Consider the following 25,568-nt stretch of genomic DNA (forward strand, 5'->3'; position numbering starts at 1 on the left):
GTTTACCTGCAGTTCTAGACCAGGCTCCTATATTCCTAGGTTTCCTTATCAGAAGACTTCGGCTGAGGTCCCCTTCAGGTGCCTCTGCCAAGGTCTTCTTATAGGGTGAAAACGCAGACCTTGAAGATACATTTCCTTACTCTCATATCCAATACTTTTCCACCTGTAGTGCTTCCCCCACCTGAGGTCCACAAAAGTGCCACAGGCTTTTGTTCAAGGTTCCCTCAACAGTGAGACAATCCTTCATATCTGCAGTGATCCACTCAACTCTGGATTCATGGGGGAAAATGGAACAGGAGGAGTTGGCAATTTCTCTGATTTTAGCCTCTTGCTTACATTATCTCAGCAAGTGGTTAAAGACTTAACTCTTTGGATTGTTGCATGAATCAGTTACTCTGACACCTACCAGCTCAGCTCTCTTTTTTCCAGCTCAGTCGAGCTCCTAATACCCCTGATGGTGCATGTAGGTTATCATATAGCATAAGCAGTATTATTAGATCAACTCTGACATCATTTACTCTTGAGTTTGTCAAGGGTGGTGCTGCCTAGCAAAGAAAACAGAATGGACACTGAACAAGAGAGTATGATGAGCCAATCTGACCACACAGTCTGTGGAGCTGAGACCTCCTAAAGTGGTTTTATTACTTACCTTGCAATACTATGGATCAAAGACATTTGTCCACAAATCTAAATACCAAAACATATTTCTTGTAGTCAAAGGATCTTATCCATTCTGCCACACATGAATAGGGATGTATCAGAATGGTTTTGGTTTCAAGTAAAAGAAAACAACATAAAGTGACCAAAGTAATAAGGAAATGTCTTGACTGCTCCAATGACAGACCAAGAAACAGAGTGGTCTCTAGACATGGTTTGATTAAAATGCAGTCAGTCTATATCTCAGTCTTACTGTGACTCTTTCACCACTTTCTTTATCTGTAGAGCCTCCTTACCCACATGCAGTCTTCACTAATGAAACAAAATGGCTTCCAGAGTTCTAGACTTCATATCTGTGGGTCACTCCATTCTCTCCCTCTGATTATACTAGCTTTGGTCACATGCCAACTTCTGAGCCAAGCGTGGTGGCTAGGGCAGTGCATTGTTCCAGCTGGCTTGGTCGAGGTCATGTGCTGTATTCCTACAGCCTAGATGGAGTCAGTATCTTCCCTAAAACCACATGGAATCCCAAACAGAAATCAGCGGTTACTGAGAAGAGGTGAATGGGTACTGGAGAGGCAGCTGCAAGTATCAAATAAATTGTGCCATAAAAATTGACTGTGCTTTTTTATTTGATCCAGAAATTAATGCAATAATCACAAATTTTCTTAGTACTTCTAGCTTGCTTAATTAGTACAATACACTTTGCACAACCACCATTTCAGAACCATATTTAAAGTAATGTACATCAAGACTCTTTTTAAGGAAAATGTCTTTGCCATCAACAAATTGCAAAATACATCATCACTGTAATTACTTTCTGGGGGGAAAAACCCTTTAAATTGTTAAAGTTCTACTGGATAAGCTAATGTAAATAAGATTTTAGCAACTTCAAAAGTATCTCAGTTGTTTCCCTTCCTAAAAATAAATTGGTGATAAGAGATGACTTGAAGCGCTCAATAGATGTCAGTGTCAGTAATGTGTAGGTTAATCTCTGCACAGATTTGAACAAAATAAGTAGCAAAGTGATATGCTTGCAGTATGTCAAAGGCAAGAAAAATTTAAAGACTTCCATAATGTCTGTATTAGCCTGCCCTAAAAATTGAGTACTTTCTATAGATCTAGGCACCAACAGACAAATTTACTAGCTACTTCCTCTGGTTAATGCATGACATTTAACCAATTTTAAATTGTCTTTGATATAAAATATGCAGCTTAAATATTAATCTTATTCAGTTTATCTAATTCATTCATACTAAAAAGAACAAAAAGGATTTTCATCTTATGAAAAGCTTCAAAATATACCTAAGGTGTCTATAAACAATTAATGCCATCCTTAATGGAATCAACAAAATGCAGTCAAGAGATAGCCCCCTTTCATATAAAAATGGTACATTTAAAAAAATCTGAATCAGATAAACGGATGATTTTTATCATTTATAAAAACAGATATGCACAGAATATCTCAAGGTGATAGCACCAGGAATCAAAGAGAAGACAGTCTCTGTATTTAAGCATCTTACGATCTATTGTTAGAGGCAAAGATGTAAGCAGAAATTAGCCCCAAAAGCCCAGGAGATGGAGTTAACTAGCTTTTCCTAAATTTATAGAAGCCACACAGAGGAGGTAACATTTGACCTAGTTTTAAAGTATGCGTTAAGACTTTAATAGTTAGAAGGGAGAAGGCAGGCAGGCATTCTAAGAAGAAAGGCGAACATAGGCAAAGTAAAAGGCAAGTCTAGAATTTCTGGAGCAAAGCGTCCTTGGAGATTTCTGAACCTGGAGTAAGGCTGGAGTCTGAAAAAGGCATTGAGTGTCAAAATGTTAAGGCTTGAGACTTGATTTTACATGCAGTGAGAGTCAAAGTATTTAGAAAGGGAAATGGTGCAAATGGTTTTGCTTTTAAGGATGACCCCAGTAGAGTGTGACTATAAACTGTTTTAAGAATGGAGGACAGCTAGGGTGAGATTTTAAAATTTAGGTGAGAGACAATCAAGTTCTGCATGAAGTCCATGGCAGAGTTCAAAAAGGAGAGCTTAGAAGGCAGAGATGCTCCTGAATTTACAACTAATAAGACTTGGTGAATGAATGAAGACGGAACATTGACTAGTATAAAGGACACTAGATTTGCAGCTGGGTTGGCTCCAGGTTCTGCCATTAATTTGCCTTTTGATCTCATAAATTGTTTTACCCTCTCATTTATAAAAGAAATAGAACCATACCTACTCAATGAGTTATTGTAATGACTAGATGTAATATTTATAAATATCTATATCATTTGTTTTATTATGATTACTAATCACATTTGAGAGAGAAGGAAACCCTGGGATGCCTCCTAGGTTTTTGACACAGGAGACTGGATGGATAAGGTCATGAACTTAAAAAGTGACAGAATAGGTTCTTGAAAGCAAGTGTGAATTCATATTCAGTGTCTATAGGACTCCAGGTCGAGATGCCCAGGGAACAGTTCATAATGTAAACCAGAAACTTGGGAAAGAAAGTCTGAGATTTAAAATACAGATCTTGGAACTTGTCAGCATGTAAATGATGTTTGAAGTCAAAGTAGTGGATGAAATTGGTCAAAGAGAGAAGAACGAACTAGAAAAAAATACTACAAGAGCTAAGCTCATGTAACTGACCTTGAACGTCACCCTCTCCTCCCCCCCAAAAAATTATCTCTGAAGTTCTTTTTAAAAAGGTCTGTCATTTTAAAACTTCCATTCTCTATTAGCATGGGTTTGCTTTTGCCTTCGGGGAATCCAGATTCAGTCTGGATAACTACTAGCTAGAAAAAATGCAAAGTTGGAGCCAAAGTCTTGTTCTGGAAGTTCCGGCCCTTAAGCTAGACTGAGTTGCATGATGTAGAAAGTTCTCCTTGTTAGGGGCAAAGAGATGACTGCAGAGGTAAGTGCATATGTGCATAATGTCACATGGTCTTGTTCATTTGTGAATCTTTCGCAAAGATGCTCTTTCCCAGTTTAATGCAGTCTTTAGAATTTCCAGCATACACTCTCACTTAGTGATTGTACCTAGCATCACAGCTTTAAATACAATGTAAATAGTGATGACTTTCAAAATTTTATTTACAGCTCTAACCTCTACCCTGAGCTCTAGACTCCTATAGCCCACTGCCAAATCAACACCTCACCTGGATGTCAAAGAGGCAACTCAACGTCAACATGTTCAAAACTTAACTCTTAATTCCTTCCTCCCCTGACAAAATTTTCTCCTTGCAGAGTTTCTTCTATTTCAGAAAAGGGCAAGTCCACCTTTCCAGTGGCTCATATCAGAAACCTTAAGAGTCATCCTTGATTCACCTTTCTCTCACATTCCATATCCAATGTCTCAAGTAAATATCATTCATTTGAACTTCAAAATATATAGGAAGAAGGGTTTGGGGAACAATTTTGCACCCGACACCATAAATTGCCAACAGAAGTATCGATAGCCATTACCAATACACCAGTAGCATCCTAACTGATCTCCTTGTGTCTGTCCTAGCCTCCTGTGATTGCTGTTGCTGGCACGGCTCCCAGCGACCCCACTTCCTGGTAGCCATGCCCTCAGGTAATACTCTCCTCTCCAATGTGTGCTGGACCTTACGACTGCTCTTAGTGAACCAAACACAGTAAAAGCAATGGGATGTTACAAAAGACTTTGACTTTCACCTTGCTGAGATTTCTGTCTCTGGATCTGCATGCCTGCTCTGATGGAGAGGACTACCTAGCAAAGAACAGACAACGGCCTCTGGCCATCAGTCAGCAAATAACCAAGGCACTCATTCCAACAGCCCAGAAGGAACTGAACTCTCCTGACAATCAATGAGTGAATTTGGAGGCAGATCCCAACCTAGTTAACCTTGAGGTTACTGAGGCCCTGGGCAACACCTTGACTGCAAGCACTAGGAGACCCTAAAGCAGAGGCCCCAGCGAAGCTGTGCCTAAATTCCTGACCCACAGAATCTATGTGACAACAAATGTGTGTTATTTGAACTTGCTAAATTTTGAGACAATTTGTTACAAGGCAATAGATAACTAACACATCTTGCTAAAGCCTATTCTGAAATAGCAGTGAAACTGACTGTTGTAAGTCAGATCAAGGCACACCTCCACTTAAAATCATCCAGTGGCTTCCAATCTAACTTGCAGTAAAAGCCAAAATTTTGCAATTGCCAATATGATCCTATGTAATCAGCCCCCTTCTTAGCTGTCTGACTTTATCTCCTGTGAGTCTTTCTCTCATGTCTTGGCTTCACACTGGTCTCCTGGCTGTTTCTGAGCATGCAAACATCCTCCTCTTTTCAGAGTATTTGCACTTGCTGTTTCATCTGCTTGGAAGACTTTTCCTCAAATATCCACATGGTTTTCTCCTTTATTCTTTTCAGTCTCTGCTCAAAAGTCTCCTTACCACTCAAGTCTGCTCGATGACCCTATAAGGTTTCCTTCCCTGGCACGTCCTACTTCTCCTCCATATTTTATTTGTCTCCCTATTTATAACATGTGACCTGTACCTTTACTTGTATATTAGTGTACTGCCCTTCTCCTCTTACTAAAATAAAAGCTCCAGGAAGGAAAGGACTGATTTATTCACTGCTATATCGCCAGCACTAGAACAGAGCTTAATACATAGTAAGCACTCAATTTGTCGAACGAATGAGTTTCTGGTCCTTCTGCAGTAGAATTGGTACATTTGAAAGCTGTAAGCATTTAATGGGAGGAAAATGAGGATGGGACAGGGCTGTACTCAGGAAATGTGTAGCAAACAACACATAAATAGCCATAAGAATATAAATTGCTATTAACAACCAACCACTGGTTAGGATATGGAGCAAAATTATAATTTAATGCTATGATAAGCTAGTAATTTTTCACATAAAGAAAAAAAATCTGTTTCATAATCACAGACTGTACCCCTAACCTTGGCTAATCATCTTGCAAATGCATGCGATTAGTCACAATGGGTAATGCGAAAGGGAGTGCCAGCAGCTCTGGCAGCACCATCCATCACCAACACGGGGGAAATAACTCAAATTTCGTGTCCTACTAATGGCGGGTCAGTAGCATCAATTTTGCACTTGAAGGGCAATCCAAACCAAATTCCCTAAAATGCACCAAAATTTTGATAACTACTCCCTGCTAAAACTAACATTATCTAGCAGAACAACAGATTTAACATGGAAAGAATTTGTAGCAGTCGGGAAAGCAACTGAATTAAAAGTATAAAAACAAATCATGCAAGGCAATCTTGTTGGTTGTTTTGATAGAACGTCAAAATGTCTGGCTATTTAAGGAAACAGCATTTTATCAAAATGTCAGAAAATCTTACTCATTTTTTTATGGAGCCTAACAATTTGATACAAATTGCCCTTCAATACAAATACCACATACTGAAAGTGGCTCAAAAGACATGATACACAGCCCTGTGTAGAATTACCATTGCATCTACCTTAGGATGTAATGTTTTAAGACTGGAAGGTGACTATAAAGTAGTAAGAAGAACCTCTAAGAATACTCAGCAAGGTAAAAGACTAAGTGAATCAGGGTATCTCGGGGCATTTAGGATGACAGAAAGGGATTTTTCAACTGTTAGGGGCAAGAAAAAAATGATGGGATGGTATACTGTTTAAAGAATATAACGTTAACAGGTGATAGAACACTAAAATATTTCTATTTGGACTCCTTCAAGTTAGAAAGCTCTAATTTTAAAAGAGGAATTATAGCTCAAGATAGTTGAGAAGATAGCAAAAAAGGGCACACAGCCACTTTAAGTGAATTTAAGTCTCTAAGACCAAGCAAATTACATCCTTGGAAGCTGAAGGAATTTGTAGATGGAATCTCAGCACCACTATTTTATATGAAGAAAGGGGTAGAAGCCAGAAAATTGAAGGCAGCTCTACGTTGTTCTGTCTTTTAAAAAATCAGAAATGTGTGTATGTATTTTTTCAAGGGGCAGATGTAGATTGCAGGCAAAATCCACAAGTGGATTAATAAGCATGTCCATTTGAAACATCTAGAACAAATGTGGTGACAGGTATACAGCAATAAGAGTGTACAAACTCAAGGTAGAAACTGAATTAATTCATATTATTGCTTTGCTCTTGGTTGTTTTCTTTCCAGAAGGTCCAGATTTGCTAGAAAGAGCTCTCTGAGCTTTGGAGGCAGGGAGCTGAACACGGATTTGAATGCTGGCTCTACCACTCTCGTACTGCGGCTCTTGGGGAACCTGTTTCACTCTCTCTCTCTGAGTCTTGTTTACTGCCTCATAATACTGCCTCAAAGAGCTGTTATGAAGATCTTGCAGGCTAATTGTAGCACCTTGCATAGGTGGCTTTGTGTTACGTGTTAGTGGAAATCCTCCTGCATTTCCCTGGAGAGAGACTGCAGCTATAGCAACATTCTTGGCCTCTCTCCCTCTTCTCATTTACCTTATTCATGTACATGGGAGAAGGAAGTGGTCTTGTCCAGATCAGATCCTTTTCTTTTTTGCAACCAGCCTATTTGAAGGGCACTTGCATTCTGGTGGCCTCTTCCACAAAGCAGAAAGCTTATTGGGGCAGGTTTGGTTCCTGCAAAGGGGAGGCACACAGTTGTTCAACACTGCTTATCACTGAGTGGGCACAATGACCTAATGTAGGAGGGTATTAGAAGGCCCTGGTGGCCACAGATTAAAGCATATTCTTCAGTTCAGTTTTATCAACAATAAAGCTGGTATTCTGATCTCCATCTAAGTCTGACTCTTGTATCTCTGTCATTGAGGAGAAAATTGGGGGTTGGGGATGGAGAAAAGAGTATTACTTATCAGCCAACTAGAACCTCAACAAGATGATGACAACAAAGATGAAAAAACTAGTTAGAATAATTCTTAGATATTTCACACTTGGATTTCATTTCCTTAAATGACGAAATCTACTGCACTCTGAAAATGATTAAATGTATGTTAACTAGATGAGAAATAAATTCTGTGATACCAAGAGGATTGATTAACAGTACATGATAGTTCCTTAGCACTTAAAGGAACCCTAGACACTCTGTTAAGTGCTTTGTGTGTACTAATCCTTCTCCACAGTCATATGAAGCAGACACTAAAATACCACATTAATAAGTGAGGAAAGTAGAAGTCAATCAATGGTTAAGTGATTTGCCCAAGGCCACACAGTTAACAAGTAGAAAAATAAGGAAACAAACTCAGACATGTCTAATTCCTGAGGTCATGTATTGATCAGAGAGTTGGCAAATGACAGCCCGCAGTCCACATTCAGGCACATCCATTTGTTTACAGATTGTCTATGACTATTTTTGTACGACAATGGCAGAGTTAAGCAATTGTGACAGAAACCATATGCAAAGTGGAAAATATTTACTATCAGAACCTTTATAAAAAAGTTTGCGGACCTCCACTCTAGTGTGAACCATTGAGCAATGTTCTTTCAATTGAACATCGTGAGGGTTCCCATTTCATGCCATAAAAATGACTCAACACTGGGTGACAAGATAAAAGCTGGGAGACTTTGAAGTGGTATTCTTTTATTCTGAAATTTTAATGTAATAAAAATATTCAATAGCCCTATAGTGTTTTCACTTTTTCTTTTTCTCGTTAGAGCCTCAGCGTTGTTCTCCAATCCCAATTCAATCCCTGAAGTGGTATCTCTTGATGGTACCAGATTTGAACTTTTGAACACACTAAGACAATTCCTAATCAGTATACCTGTTAGGAACAGCTTCTAAATAGCAGGTAGTGTTTTGTCTACTTTATATTATGGAAATTTTCAAATATATACAAAAGTAGAGAAAAAGTACACTAAAATCTCATGTATCTATCACTTAGCTTTGAAATTATCATCTTCAAGGCTAATTTTATTTCGTCTATAAATCCTATACCCCAACCCCCACCAGACCATTTGACACAAATTGCAGACATCATATCATTTCAGCCATAAATGCTAAAAGTGGTTTTTAACACAGAGATAAGGAAACCATACTAGTAGAATACCAGCACACAGGAGTCATGTGCTCCTTAGCATCTCAGCCCTGTAGTTCTGCTCAAATTCAGATACTTATACTAATTCTCTGCTTGGAGGCACAACTACATTTTCTTTTGAAACAAGGGCCACTTCAAGAGGACATGCGATCCAAACTCCATGAGGAAGAGTTCAGGAACTGTCATGGCATTTTACACATTGTGGCATCAGGTGATCTCAGTCATTCACCCAACAGTGAACCTCCAGAGAATCAGGAATAAAAGAGAGCCCACGTAATAAATGAACATCAGGGCAAGAAAGAAGTCAACTCTGATCATGGGGTGCCAACAAAAATAATAAATATACTGCCTGTCATATATTCTTGTAAGATCCTATACCAAGGTTACTGAGAACATTCATCATCTATTTCTCAAGATTACAATGATAATACAGCTGTTGCTGTTGGAAGCTGCCTTTTAAGTGTGTAGAGAGAAGTTATAATTCATTGTTTAAAGAGGCCAGCACAAATCAGTCGTTTATACATGTTCTTAAAAGCTAAAAGTGTAATTTTATTCTATGCAAAACAACTAAAAAAAGAACTTCTTGAAGATTGGCTCGTCAAATATCCCCAAATACAACTTGTGGGTAGGACAAAGCTAAGTATATTGCCTACCATATAAATGGAGAACAAGCCTCTGCAACATTTTGGTAATGTCTCATTAGAGGAATAAAATCAGAATTAATCAGTTGAGAATTGAGAATTGGACATTTAGTTCTTTACTTTAGGTCTGATAAGAATTATGTAAGAAGTAAGATATAACAGTTAAGGATTGTTGAAACAAACAGGCAAGGATTTTTGAGGCAAGACATTATAAAAATCTTTGAGTGCAAACTCTGTTGATGCTTTTTATTGAATAATTGATGGGTCTTTTGAAAGCCATGCCAATGAAGGCAGTGGAATAGTAAAGTCATATTAAAGTAAACTGCTGTGGGGAGTGAGGAGAACAAGCATTTTTAACTCCTCAACATCCAAGCTGGGGGTAAGAATTGGTAGTTTCAGTTCTCAACCTTCATCACTTTAATCTTCAAATTAGAAAAGGCGTCTTCATGTAAGTTTTAAATAGGTAGATAAGCTATATAATGAGAGACAGATAGATAATCTCTCTATATACATATTTGGTTTAACGTAATGTCTTCTATATAGTGTTTAGTTAGTCTCCCAGGTTCGTGGTTAAGATACCTGTAAAGAGACTCTGAATATGATTTATTAGCTATCTTTCTTCTTCATTTTGGAGTTCTGCCAATCTTCTTTCCTGTGTTTACAAAGGTGTGGCCCTACTTAATTCTCAATATCCTTCATCAGAGACTTCTTGCCAATTGTGTAGAACAATGAGTATGGAGCGAGAACTTCCAGTCTCTGCATCTGTACTTGCTCAAATTTCAGATGGTTAATGGAGACGCATCATCAACTATAGTAAAAGGTTGGATCTTTCATCTAATTCTTTCCATCTAATGCTTGCTCCTAGTCTTAGAACTCAGAAATGTTTTTTTTTCCTTCCTCTGTATTATAAAGCATTTCTGAGATGTCATTGTTATTAACATTATTAAACATTCTCCCTAAGAGCAGCAGTTTAAAGCTTAAGAGTTTACTGCTTCTACTTGTTAACTTTAAGCTCATATTTCTACACCATATTTCCGGTATTGACAGATGATGAATTACAGAGGCATTCAAGAGGTCCTAAATCATTGTGCCATATCAGTTATCTAAGTGGGAAAATCCAAAGAAAATTTCACTTCCTTTAGTGATAATATCAATATGGCTACTGTTCACCCTTACTCAAGGCTCATGCAATATATATTTCACCTACCCTTGAAGTAAAAAGAAAATTCCAAGCTTTCCTTAGGTTGTTAGCATTTCAGCTTAGAATCCAATTCACCTGGAGGATTCAGTCTCTTAAATCATGGGAGAACTAACTCCTGAAGTGAGGCTCTTACCGATTCCCAAACCAACTCAGTCTACAGCCTCCAGTGAAGATACTGGTTATTGTGAATGTCTCCCACAGCAGCCCATTTCCACTGCCTTACCTGACCAACCCAGCTGTTAGCGTTGACAATCTTCCTCTGTCAATAGGCCACAGATTCCCAATTATCTGACCATCTGTTCCACATTTATCTTGTACAACCTGTCAGTCTCCTTAACAGTCAGAGCATGTTTCCAAACCACTGACTTTTCCTTACTGATTGGATGCCTGGTCTTGACTTTCCTAAAATACAAAAAAACAAAACAAAACAAAATGAAACAAAAAAAAATTCCACTTAAGGGGCCACCACCTCTGTTCTTTTCTTATGTAAGAAAATCATTTTGACTTGTAATAAAATCCAAACCCATCTCAGCCCAAATCGACAACTTAGGAAGACTATCTGATGGGGAGAGTCAGATCTCAGAGACTTTGGTACTGTTCTTAGAGAAACAGCATCTCATATTAATTTCCCCTCCTACTTAAAGAGAATGCTGCTCCTTCTTTGACATTTTCTTCCACAATGATAAACAGGACTCATCCTTTAATTCTCCATAATGCAGCTAAAACCAGGTTGAAAAATTAAAAATAATTTACTGAGTGCTAAGGTCCTGAGGATACTAACAGGGATAAACATAGCAAAAGTAACTTGCTACAAAATAATCAATATTACACTATATAATCTACCTCCTCCTGAGGCTTCCTTGTAGAAATTTGTCCTTGACTCATTGCTAGTCCCTTCCTAGCCCCAGATTTGCCTCCATGGAACAAAGGTCATTTTCTCCTGAGTACCTGGAAATATATGCTAACACATGACTAGATTCTTTGGGGACAAAAGCCAAAGAAAGATGAAATGTTCATTCCCACCTGCCTAAGACCTGTCAAAGATAAAAACTGGACCAGCAAGATTAATTTCATTCATACTACTGAAATAGGGAGAACATTCTGATCTGAAGATCAAAGTTTCTTATCAGGGCAGTTTTGCCTTAGAATTTTAAAGGGAGTAGTAGACAAGTTACAGATGGGTGATTTACAGTTGGAGTTGTTCTGCACTGAAGGGAAGTTGGTCAACTGAACAGGGAAATGTTTATCTCTGTGTCTAGCTAGTTTCAGAGAACATGTTTTTGTTTTAATTTTTTTATTAATTAATTTTTTTAAATGGAGGTACTGGGTATTGAACCCAGGACCTTGTGCATGCTAAGCACACACTGCCATTTGAGCCATACTCTTCCCCCGAGGACACGTATTTTAATCTTAGCTAATCACTCATGAGACACAGAATGTAAAGTTAGTGAGGGGCAAAAGGGGAAGGGTCTGTGTCTGGCCTTGTTAGCAGGTTTAGGCAATGGGGGAAAGCTGTGTGTTTGGCCTTGTCATACTTCCTTTCCCTCTTGTTGAAGACAACCATAGGTTGTCCTTAAATAATTACATCTGGAAACAAGAAGATGGAGAATGTCCAGATTTACACCATTGTCAGTCCAAATTCGATCTTGGTATGTGAAGCTATCAACTCAAATTCAGCTTTTGCATGGACATACACTCTAACACAAGTTGTTAAGTCTGTTGTTAAGCTGAGCTGTTCTTAAGTCTGATGGATCATGACACATTGTTGAATCATTTTTCAAGATGATGGCTGCATGATAGTATTTAGGACTCTGGACAAGATGCATTGCCCCACTACAAGGCATAAGATTAAAAGCACAGGGGTTGGTAATCTTTGCAACATATTTCAAAGCCAAGATCCTATCTTTCCATTTCCTAACCAGGAGATCATGTCCCATAGGCCATTTGGATCAACCTTAAAGAGTCAAGCAGCCTTATCATTGAGTTTAGTGATTGACTACACTACTTGGTCTGTGATGTTAACCCAGGTGCAGCAAGAAGTATTGGCTATGATGCAGATACCTCCCAAACCAGCCGGGAGGAAGTCAAGACTTATGTGATTGTCCATAACAACACTGGTCAGTGAGTTTAAGCTTATTTGCTGTGCTTCTAAGGCAGAAATTATATCATTTATTTACTTCTTTATGGGTTACAGAGAGATTTCTAACCACCTTTTCAAATTATATAATTCTCATAGTGGGTATATAATGACCCTCAGAGCACACATAAAGAGAGAATTGATGACTTCCCCTAGTTTTCCTTAATATCCTGTAATTGCCTCATTTGGAAGTAATTATTTAAGTCTCCAGGAGGACACATGGTCAACAGGTGGGCTAGTGATTTTCAATAAGCGGAAGGCCCATATAAGGTCTCCAGAGACCAAGGAAAAATGGGTGTAGGCAGGCAGATGGAGGCTTATTGATGACAATAAATAGTAATAACCCGTGGCAGGGATGGGGGGGAAGACAGGTAGTTTGGGGCTGTAGTAATTATATCTGGAGTTAACCATGGATGTCTCTCTCCAGAAGGCAGAGTCTTGCTTAGATTTAAGGTTTGTAAGGCTAGGTGAAAAGTGTTGGAGGAAAAAATGATATCCTTACCCTCCACAGAAATCCACTCTAACGGGGGAAAAGTATAGCTTAAGTGGTAGAGCACATGCTCAGTACCCAAGAGGTCCCAGGTTCAATCCCTGGTACCTCTTCCAAGCAGAAATCAATGAAGAAACCTAATTACTTCCCCCTCAGAAAACAAATACAAGAAATCCACTCTAACATAAGACTTGAAACTGAGGTTCTTTCAAGAGCTCCATGAAGCAGGCAACAGTACCAAGCAGAATGCTTTCCCAAGACCCACAGAACAGGCATCACAAAAGGGTCAGTTTCTACCCAAGATGCTAGAACAAGATCCTCCAGGATCTCTCTGCGTAATCTGTCTTCTTTTTGCTTTGTTTGCTCTGTCATATTATTTCTTCCTTTCCATCAGCCTCTGATCCAACTGCTCCCTTATCCAACACCTTACAATGACTTTTCCCCTCTTTTTTCTGCCCTTTCCCCCTTTGCAAGCTCACTGCAGGAAGGACAAACTCCCTTGTTCAATTTGCTCGGTTTTTTCCAAACTACTCCTACACTCTAGACCCACCCCTCACCTGACCACAAGATGGACACCCAATTGTCAGTCCCCTCAACACATCCCAGGGAGACTTTTCCCTTAATGATTCATATTGGCATTTCATCTACCCCTACATCATCAAACTCAACTTCTCACTAACTGAAGCTTAATTCCCCAAACAGTTAATGCTTCTCTCGACATCTCCAAGCTTCTCAACTCTACCTTTTCAGGATCAGCTGTAAGAAAAACACAGCACCACTTTTATCTCTGATAAAAGGCTTATATACTTTAATTGTGCAACATGAACCCAAGGTTGTACATCTTGTAGTTTTGCAGCAGCATTGGTAACTAGAACAAAGCTGGGTCCCTTCCATCTGGATTCAGAATCAGTCATTCAGAATCAATCTATTAGGGTTATCCTTTCTAGAAGACTAGATTTCCAACCTGAAGGTCATGTAAGGGCTGGGGTGGGACGTCTGGGGGAAAGACAGAATTGATCTGCTGGTGAAAAGTATGAGTGTATTTTTTCTTCTATTTTTTTTAAGTTACTTATTTATTTATTTTAATTTGAGGGGAGGAGCAATTAGGGTACTTATTTACTTTTAATGACAGTACTGGGGATTCAACCCAGGACCTCATGCATACTGGGCATGCACTCTACTACTGAGCTATACCCTCCCCCAAGTATGACGGTATTTAATAAGACCTTGGCAGTATTTAAGTACAGTTGACCCTTGAACAATGTGGGAATTAAAGGCATCGACCCTCCATGCAGTCAAAAACCCTCATATAACTTTACAGTCAGCTCTCCATATCAACGTTTCACATCCATGGATTCAACCAACCACGTAGTACTGAAATCTAGGTATTCACTGAAAAAAATTTGTTTCACTTATAAGTGGTCCTTCACAGCTCAAACCTGTGTTGTTCAAGGGTCAATGGTATGTTGGATTGAATCTGATAAGAGTCTCCCAAGGTCCAGGATGGGTAAGAGATCTTCACTGGCCTGCTGTAATTATTTCACAAGTACCACAGGGGAAGAGCAAATGATTATCAGGCTAAAGGAGCCAAGGCAATTTGAGGTCCTCCGGGAATTTGATTAACTTGACTAATTGGCATATTTTGTTTTTCCAGAGGATTGAGAATGATAAGGTGAGTACAATTTTTGTGAGAGTGGAATTATTTGTTGAATTTCCTGAAAAACTTGCCAGCGAACTGAGTGTCTCTACTGCTAGAGAGGAGACTCTCCAAGGAGAAGAGGATGACCAAGTGGTAACACCTAGCTGCGGCGGTGGTAATATCCTGTTTGCAGGGGAAAACTTCTAGCCACCCCGAAAACATGCACACTGTGGTTTAGAATATATTCCTATCTATGAAACTTTGAGAATTGAATACAATACATTTACCAAAGGAGAAATTTGCCAGAGGGCGCTGGCTCTCATCTTTGCCTCTCCTTTACATGTTTACCAAATTTGTGTTTCTGGTGGATGGGGCAAGTTGAGATGATCTGCTCAGTGTGAGGGCTGATGCAATCTCACCACCATTTGTGCAGCATACCGTTAAGATTTCCTTGGCCATGCTGTGTAATCTCACAGTGGCTATGGACGAAAGTTCAGGTGAGAGATGGAAAGAGACCAAGCCTGTGTCCCTAAAGCTTATTTTGAGACAGAAGGGAAGGAGGCAGGGCACACCACTGAAAGAATGACACAGCAATTAGCACCAAGATGGCAGAATATTCAACTCCCAGTAGACCTTGAGCTTCATTAAACGCTCACTGTATTACATTAGCATGGGAAATGACACACCCAGAGGCACCATGACAGTTCTGAGGGTGACCATAAAAGGTAAAAAAATAGTGGTGACCCAATTCCTGGGTATCCCAGCCCCTTCCCCAAAGTAGTTGGAATAATCTTCCCACCTGTCAGCATATAAAGTTACCAAACCAATAAAAACTAACAACCCCGCATCTTGTGGCTGCTCTCCCTTCTGAGTAAGATGGCCTGCATTCTGCCAAAGGAATGTGTATATTGAGTATATCTTGGGCCCCTATGTCACCATCTCTTGCCTTCTGAGGTGGTCTGCACTCTATGAAGTACGTATCTCTCTGAACAAATCTACCTTCACTTTACTATGGCTCACTCTTGAATTCTTTCCTGCATGATGCCAAGGCCCCTCGCTTGATGGGGTGCATCCCAGGGACTCGGTGGGGCCTGGGACATGGCCATCCTCTCGTGCCCCATTTTCCTGTATCAATTTGAATGGATAAAAATCCATCCTGTTTCCAATTAGCCTTTTCAGCTTCCACAGCTAGCAGCTACTATGCCTTCAATTCCCTAAACAGAGTTATGGCCTCTAAAGAGGGCTGAGCAAGGGGAAGTCCACGTGTTTAAGGAAGTTTTCTTGGGAAGCAGCTCTCTTAGCATGTTGTCCACCAAGGAGTTTTGTTTAGCTTCAGGAGTTTGGCTACTAGCCTGAGGTTCCATTTTGAGAAATTTTCTTAGAAAGCCTAGAAATTATAGATTTTTTATCATGCCCTTGTCATCAAAGTCTGAAGGCCTCTAAATGTTTGTCTTTTGGCTGATCCTATTTCAGAATCACTTTTATAGAAGATCCCACTTCAGTCTATATCTCAAATAAGGTAAAGAGTGGGGATAGGAAATAAAGACTTGACCTCAAGCCATCAGTATGAGTTATTTTTACATAAAGGATGAATTTTATAGAGAAATAATATTGATTTTCTGAAAAGGGGTCATCAGATCATTTTGGGTGTAAAATGTTCAGAAGGAACTTGCATGACCTTCTTGCTTAAATTTATGTCAGGTAGCCTGGAACAAGTACAGACAATAGAAAGACTATAAAAAGAGGGGCACCACATTCTGGCCTATTTGGCCTTATATTCGCCCAAGGTCCCTTCAGGTTAACAGCTCCAGAAGCATTCAAAATGCACTTCAAGAATTCATATTGATTTTGCAGGCTGATACCAAAAGAACTTCTGGGGTTAGACTCCATTCCAAAACGGCTCTAAGTGCTTATAATTACATTTCAAACATCTGCTGCAACAATCAGCTACTTTTTGCAAGACACAGATTGACAGACACCATCCTTACTGACAATAGTTCTGATTCAGCCTCAGCTTGAGTGGTGAGAATTTGTAGTTGGGAGCCTTATCTGACCTGTCACCACTATGTCTTATCAACCCCAAGCAAATGGCCTTCCCCGGATTTTACAGACTACTAAGACTGCCTTAAATAAGAATGTTGGAAGAACTAGACTCCAGTATTTGCCTTTTTTTTTTCTTTTTTGTCCCCAGAGTTTAACATTTTCATTTCCAACAACCGGAGTTGAATTTCCTGAATTAATTATTACGAGGAGGGAAGGAGGTGGTGATGTTTCAGGTCAGGTCCTGCTGCAATGGTCCTCATCTAGAGCAGAGGTCAAACCCACCATCTACTTTTATAAGGCCCATAAGCTAAGACAGTTTTTGCATTTTTAAATGGGTGGAAAAAAAGAAAACTAACACTTCATGACACATGAAAATTATATTAAATTCCAATTTCAGCATCCACAAATAAAGTTTAATTGGAAGACAGTGGTGCTCTTTAATTTATGTATTATTTATCACTACTGTCACCATAGTAGTTGTAACAGACTACAGAGCTAGCACAGGCTGAAATACTCACCATCTGGCCCTTACAGAAAACGTTGGCTGACCTCTGCTCTAGAGTGCTGAAGACAAAGAAAAACTCCCTCTGGAAGTCAGCCCTAATGGTTTTACCTATTTTTGCCCAAAGGGCAAATTTTTGCTGGAGACTATGTAAAGGACTGGACTAGACATTTATCTTTGAAAGACATAAACTGGCAAAAGATGGCCCCAATTCAATGATTGATTGATAAAGGATTCTTCCACTTTGACTTGATGACAACAGAATCCTTAGAGGCACCATCTGGCATGGAATTTTTAGCTCTGTCTTCTAAAAACTGAGTAGAGACACAAAAAATAGAAAATAAGCATTCCCTTGATTCTTTCAACAGCTGAAAAGAAGTCAGCTGGAATTTCCATAGTCATTAGTTAAAACTCAGGGCAATCTCATGAAAAGCTGTGCCACCAATGGCAATTCTCTCAGCTCAGTGGAGGGGCTGGGAGTGGAGGATGGAGGGCTGCTGGGTGTGCTGCGTAGGACAGGTGACTTCGTGCTTTTAGTCTTTCTTCCTTCGGTGTTCTGGAAGGCAATTTAAGAAGGTTAATTTAAAATAGTAGATATTGTTCTTGATAAGTTTTCTTCAAATCTTATTTGTCACTAATGATCTCATTAACTTCGGAGGACAAGAAGAAATTAAATGATCATGTGGATTTAATCACCAGTCACTTATTATTGCATTATTAGTTTCTGAAATGGCCCACTGGGGCTTTATTCTACTGTGGACAAAGAATGTCACCTGCCACTTTGGTAAACAAAGGATGTTGCAGCAGCCATCAAGCCATCAGCCACTGCAGCCGCCCCACTACGGTGTGCCCTGAGGGGCATTCAGGATGGTGAAAACCAGGATCGGACTTAGTTAAGATGCATATCAAGGAATAATCTCAAAGAGCCCAAACTCTTGCATCTTCCCATACATAGAAAAGCCTCAAATTCATGAACTTAATAGCTGTTTAATGATTAGCAGTAATCTTTAGTGTTTAACTACATATCCATTTGTTTTCCCAGCAAAACTCCTATATATCCTGGCTCCTCCCCTACCTCTTTGGAACACTCCCTCAGAGCTATCTGAGAGAATGCCTTCCCAGGTTATAGTTCTCAGTAATGCCCCCAAATAAAGTATAATTCTCAACTTTAAGGTTGTGCTTTTTTTCTTTCAGTAGACACTACTTTCTCACTTCCCACTCCTTCTCTTATTCCTTCTCCGCTACTGCCTTCTCCTCTCCCAATGTTTAAAAGTTGACTTTCTTTAGGACAGATGTTAGCTCATCTATTCTTTTCTCACTCTAACTTTTCCACTTAGGAAATCTCATCCTCATTTATCTTTCAAGTACAATTTATATGCTCTGACTTAAAAAAAAAAATTAGTCTCGAGCCTTTGTTGAAAACCTGACTGTAACAGTGCACATTCAACAGCACCACTTGAATGCTTAAAATAAACCTGTCTCAGCATGTCCCAACAGCACTCATGATCCTCTCCTGCAAGTTGCTCCTCCTCCAGGCCTCCCTGTCTCGGTGAACAGCACCCTGATGCCCTCAGGCAAAGCAAAACATGGGAGGCATTGCTGACATCCCCCCTCTCCCTCATGTCACCAGCCAAACAAACATAAAAATGAGCTCTGTGGTTTTCTTAAAATACTCTATCATTCATATATACCCACTTCTCTTTATCTCCATCCCACATTCTTGGCTTAAGCTGCTGGAATAATCTCTCATCACTGGCTATAGACACCTAATTATTTCCCAGAATCTCTTCTTCTTCAGTCCTCCACTCCACGAGGTGTAGAAGCCAAAAGCAGCATATAAAACTACAACTTGTACTGTGTCTTTCCTCTGCTTTAAACCCTTCAATGGCTTCCAACTGTTACTAAGGTGAAAAACAACACTCTCAATGAACAAAGCCACAGCCCCTGCCAGATCTTACCTTTCCCTCCCTCACCTGTCTCATTGGTTGGCACTGTTCCCCTCCATTTCAGTCCCTGCCAAATTGGTCTTTGAAATTTCCCCAAAGGTTCCATTTTTCTTTCCAGCTGCAGGAGTCTTCTGCAGGCAGGCCTCAGTCCCCGAGCTGAGCTAAAAAATTACTTACAACAGAATTCCCTCAAGACTACGTAAGTCCATCAGTGACAAAAAGCCACTGGCCCTGGAAGAGTCCTGATCTTCAGAGCCTCCATCCCTTTGTTCCCTGAAATCTCTTTTGTCCCTATGCAGATTTACTCACCTTTCTCCTCAGTGACTTGATCTATATTTGAAGGGATATTAAAAGGAGCTATTTTGGTCAACACATGAAAAAAAGAAAAAAAAAGAAAAAGAAAAAGGCCTCTCTTAGGGCAATGAGTACCTGCTTACTTTATAGTTTTTACACTTACATAGTCATATTTTTCACACTTACAAAATTAAGAGGATTCCTTCAAAAACAAATAGGACAGGAGAAGAGGCAAGATGGCGGAGTAGAAGGACGCTTGTAAGTCACCCTCTCCCACAAATACACCAAGACCCACATCTACAGACCCACTCAGCCAACCAGAGCACCTGCAGAACTCCAACAGATCATCGCCCTCTTCAAAAGATAAAGACGCCAAAAATCTGGTAGGAGAAAAGGAAAAAAGAAAGAACAAAAGGCAAAGCAGCGCGGAACGGGTCCCGCGGGGAGGGAGCGGCAAAGGAGGACTGGCGCTCGCTCCCTGGGTCTCCCCTCTCCAACTGAGAGACCAGCGGGACGGAGGGGGAGCCTCTGAGACTCGGATCTGTACAGAGCAGCCCTTGTCTGACAGAACTAAGTTAAATGGGCACAGAGCATCCCCCCGACACCCAGCCTGAGACGCGGGCCGGCAGCGGCGGGCAGGGCCAGGCTGCACAAGCCGGGCGGAGGACGGGGGCAGCTGCACGGAGGCAGCTCTGTGGGACGGCAAGGGGCTGGGCGCCGGGGCTGTGGGTGTACAGGACAGAACAACCTGGGCCCTCCATAAAACAGCAAGGTTGATGTGCTCTTGGGGGAAGGGTGCATACCCCCATCTCTGAAAACCCGCGGAAACTTTTCAGGGGAAGAGAGGCGGGGCCCAGGCACAGCCGACATATTCTCCGGTGCTTAGCACCCAGGAGGGGGCAGAGGAGAAACCTGCATCCGCACCGAAGGGCTTAGCAGCCTCAAGGGCCAGACTGAGACGGGCCTACAGCCCGGGGCAGATAGGATCCTTCCATCCTGGTCCATCAGAGAACTTGCTCCACAAAGACAAACAAGGAACTGGGTCTTGGCTCGGAGCAGGGACGAGGCTGCCCCTCGGTCTTCCCCGAGCCCACCCGCGGAGCGCGACCAGGGTGGAGCGCGCAGCCGCACAGCGCAGCGGAGCTACCGGTGGCGCAGGCAGAAGGAGAGCGGCCCCCCTGCCTGTCGGGCAGGAACACAGCCCCTGACCCAGGTGCTGGGAGGGGGCATGACCCGCCCTCCTGCCTGGCCAGTCTGCAACATCTGACTGCGGCATCCCGAGGGGCAGTGACCCACCTGCCCGCAGCAGAGGAGAGCTGCATCTGACCCCATGTTAGGAGGAGGCGCGATCTGCTTGCCGACAGGTGCTGGGAGCAGCACAGAAGAGGGCGCCAACGGAGGGCCTATGAAAACAAGCTGAGCTTCCAAAACAGGACGAAGACAGAAGGACTTCACATTAAAAGCACACAGACTCCAGGAGAACATCGACAAGCCCTTTTTTGTTTTGTTTTGTTTTTGTTTTTTTTTGTTTTTGTTTTTGTTTTGTTTTGTTTTTAAATCTGTTTTTACCTGTTCTATTTTCAATTACTCTCTTAATTTTTACTTCTTAATTCATTTCTATTTCTCTTGGGTTTTGATGTCCTGTTATTGATTAGACACAGGCTTCAAACACATATATTCATCTCCCCACCCCTTTTTTTTCTTTTTTTTTTTAAAGGTTTTAAAAGGACGTCTCCACCCGATTAATACTCTGCTTCAACCCACTCTTCTATTATTCATTATACACTGTTTTCAAACCCTCTTTCTCCCTTCTTTTAAAAATCTTTCTCTCTCTCTCTTTTTTCTTTTTTTTTCTAAGTTCTATTCCTAAATAGGCATTAGATAAAATCCTTAAGATCCAAAATAGACAACTGATACTCCATAAACCATAGTGCCAGAGAGGTATGAGCAAGATGAAGAAGCAGAGAAACCTTTCCCAATTAAAAGAACAAGAGGAATCCCCTGAAAGAAAGATCAATGAAATAGACATCGATAGCCTACTAGATCAAGATTTCAAAAAAGGAGTGATCAAATTGCTGAAGGAATTAAAAGAGATAGTGCTTAGAGAGATAAAATATGTCAAAAATGAAATTGAAGCTATAAAGAAGAGCCAAGCAGAATGGGTAAACTCATTGACAGAGATGAGGAATGATCTAATAGCTGTGCAAAGCCTACTAGTTAATACAGAAGAACGAATTAGTGATCTAGAAGACAGGGCAACAGAAAGCACCCATTCAGAAGAACTACAAGATAAGCAAATAAAAAATAATGATAATAGCATAAGGGACCTATGGGATAATATAAAGCGTCCCAATCTTCGCATAATAGGGGTCCCAGAAGGGGAAGAAGGATCAAAGGGGATTGAAAAGGTTTTTGAAGAAATCATGACTGAAAACTTCCTAAACTTAAAGAAGGAATCAGATATCCAAGTACAGGAAGCTCAGAGGGTCCCAAACAGGAAGAATCCAAATAGACCCACACCAAGACATATCATAATCAAGATGGCCAGAGTCAAGGATAAAGAAATGATTCTAAAGGCAGCAAGAGAAAAGCAAAGAGTGAATTACAAGGGAAGCCCCATAAGGCTCTCAGCTGATTTCTCTACACAAACACTACAGGTCAGGAGGGAGTGGCAAGATATATTCAAAGCCCTGAATGAAAAAAAGGTTGCAGCCTAGGATACTTTATCCAGCAAGGCTATCCTTTAGGATAGAAGGAGAAATAAAGAGTTTCACAGACAAAAAAAAGCTGCAGGAGTTTAGCAACACTAAACCCATGCTAAAAGAAATATTGAAAGGGCTATTCTAATTAGAAAAGCAGCAGGATGCTACAGAAATGAGAAACTCACAACTGGAAAGGTGATAACTCATGAATTACAAATAAAGAAAACACGAAATTATAAAAGAAGACATACAAATCACTGAGAGTGGGAGAGGGAGGCAGGGAAATATAGAATTTTTTTTCTTTCTTTTTTAAATTTTTTTTAACAGTAGGATGGGTTTGAGATCATGTTATTATCAGTTTAATAAAAACGGGTATAGGTTAATAGATTTACAAAAAAGGGTAACCACAAGTTAAAAATTTACAAGGGAGTCACAAAAATTAAATAAAATCCATGATAATACAAAGGAAAATTACCAAACCACAAAAGGAAGAAGAAAGGAACAAAGAGGATATACCAATTCAACTGCAAAGATAAGTTCAAAATGGCAATAAACACACATCTATCATTAATTACTATAAATGTTAGTGGACTAAATGCTCCAATCAAAAGACACAGAGTGGCAGACTGGATAATAAAGCAAGAACCTTCAATATGCTGCATACAAGAGACCCACTTTAGGGAGAAGGACACATATAGATTGAGAGTGATAGGATGGAAAAGGATATTCCATGCAAATGGAAAAGCCAAAAAAGCAGGTTTTGCAGTACTGATTTCAGACAAAAAAGACTTTAAAACAAAGACCATAAAGAAAGATAAAGAGGGACATTTTATAATGATTAAAGGAGTGATACAAGATGAAGATATTACACTCGTTAATATATATGCACCCAATATAGGAGCACCTAAGTACATACAAGAATTACTAACAGAGATAAAGGGGGATATTGATGGGAATACAATCATAGTTGGAGATTTTAACACTGCATTAACATCACTAGACAGATCTTCCAGACAGAAAATACACAAGGCAACAGAGAAATTAAATACTACAATAGAAAAACTAGATTTGGTGGATATTTTCAGAGCATTACACCCCCAAAAAATAGAATATACATTCTTTTCAAGTGCACATGGAACATTTTCCAGGATCGATCATGTACTTGGACACAAAAGAAACCTCAACAGATTTAAGAAGATAGAAATTATCTCAAGCATCTTTACTGACCACAATGCCATGAAACTGGAAATCAACAACAGAGAAACAAAGGAGAAAAAAAGAAAAGCATGGAGATTAAACAATATGTTATTGAAAAAACAATGGATCAATGAGGAAATCAAAGATGAAATTAAAAAATACCTTGAGACAAATGATACTGAAAGCACAACCACTCAAAACCTATGGGACACAGCAAAGGCAGTGCTAAGAGGGAAGTTTATAGCGATACAGGCCTTCCTCAAAAAAGAATTACAATCTCAAATAAACAAGTTAATCCACCACCTGAATCAATTAGAAAAAGAAGAACAAAAAGCAGCAGAAGGAAAGAAATAATAAAGATCAGAGATGAATTAAATACAATAGAGATTAACAAGACCATAGAAAAAAATCAACCAAACCAAAAGCTGGTTTTTTGAAAAAGTAAATAAAATCGACAAACCTCTGGCCAAACTCACAAAGAAGAAAAAAGAGAGAGCACAAATTAGCAAAATAAGAAAGGAAAATGGAGAAATTACAACAAACAAAATAGAAATATAGAATATCATACGAGAATATTATGAAAAACTATATGGAACCAAACTGGATAACCTAGAGGACATGGACAAGTTTCTGGAAACATACTGTCCACCAAAACTGAATCAAGAAGAAACTGAACACTTGAACAATCCGATCACTAGAAAGGAAATAGAAATAGCAATTAAAAACCTCCCTACAAATAAAAGTCCAGGACCGGATGGCTTCACCGGGGAATTCTACCAAGCATACAAAGAAGAACTCATACCAGTCCTTCTCAAACTCTTCCAGAAGATTGAAAAGGAGGGAATACTCCCAAACTCATTCTATGAAGCCACCATCACCCTGATACCAAAACCAGGCAAAGACACTACAAAAAAAGAGAATTATAGGCCAATATCACTGATGAACATAGACACCAAAATCCTCACCAAAATTTTAGCAAATAGAATCCAACAACACATAAAAAGATTATACATCATGACCAAGTAGGGTTCATCCCAGGGACACAAGGCTGGTTCAACATATGCAAATCAATCAATGTAATACATCACATCAACAAGAGAAAGGACAAAAACCACATGATCATCTCAATCTATGCAGAAAAAGCATTTGATAAAATTCAACACCCATTTATGATAAAAACTCTCGCCAAAGTGGGTATAGAGAGAACATATCTCAACATAATAAAAGCTATATATGACAAACCTACAGCCAGCATATTTCTCAACGGTGAAAAACTCAAAAGCTTCCCACTAAAATCTGGGACAAGTCAAGGATGCCCACTATCACCACTCCTATTCAACATAGTCCTGGAAGTCCTAGCCACAGCAATCAGGCAAGAGAAAGAAAGAAAAGGGATCCAAATTGGAAAAGAAGAGGTAAAAGTGTCATTATATGCTGACGACATGTTACTATATAAAGAAAACCCTAAAAGGTCCACACAAAAGCTACTAGAGCTGATCGAAGAATTCAGCAAGGTAGCAGGTTACAAAATTAATGTTCAAAAATCAGTTGCATTTCTTTACACTAACGATAAATCAACAGAAAAAGAAAGTAAAGGAACAATCCCCTTTAAAATAGCACCCACAGTAATAAAATATCTGGGAATAAATCTAACCAAGGAGGTGAAAGAATTATACACAGAAAACTATAAACCACTGATGAAGGAAATTAAAGAAGACTTTAAAAAATGGAAAGATATTCCATGCTCTTGGATTGGAAGAATCAATACTGTTAAAATGGTCACACTGCCCAAGGCAATCTACAGATTTAATGCAATCCCTATCCAATTACCCAGGACATATTTCACAGAACTAGAACAAGTCATAATAAAATTTATATGGAACCATCAAAGACCTAGAATTGCTAAAGCATTACTGAAGAGAAAGAAAGAGGCTGGAGGAATAACTCTCCCAGACTTCAGACAACACTATAAAGCTAACAGTCATCAAGACAGCATGGTATTGGTACCAAAACAGACATATGGACCAATGGAACAGAATAGAGAGCCCAGAAATGAACCCACAAGCCTTTGGTCAACTAATCTTCGACAAAGGAGGCAAGAATATACAATGGAATAAAGACAGTCTCTTCAGCAAATGGTGT

General features: G+C 39.8%; 1 long non-coding RNA gene across 5 annotated transcripts in view; it reads right to left on the bottom strand.

Annotated features, from left to right (window-relative positions):
- Positions 1-25,568, bottom strand: part of LOC140687839 (uncharacterized) — a 51,620-nt gene that overhangs the window by 22,887 nt on the left and 3,165 nt on the right. For 4 of the 5 annotated variants that reach the window (XR_012062483.1, XR_012062492.1, XR_012062494.1 and 1 more), the window contains exon 2: positions 10,700-10,878. This is a non-coding gene — a long non-coding RNA (uncharacterized lncRNA). Of the gene's footprint in view, positions 1-7,081; positions 7,223-10,699; positions 10,879-25,568 lie in introns of all 5 variants that reach the window. The other variant, XR_012062472.1, reaches the window with a different exon arrangement.

Source organism: Vicugna pacos, chromosome 2 (genome assembly GCF_048564905.1).
Source record: "Vicugna pacos chromosome 2, VicPac4, whole genome shotgun sequence".
NCBI lineage: Eukaryota > Metazoa > Chordata > Mammalia > Artiodactyla > Camelidae > Vicugna > Vicugna pacos.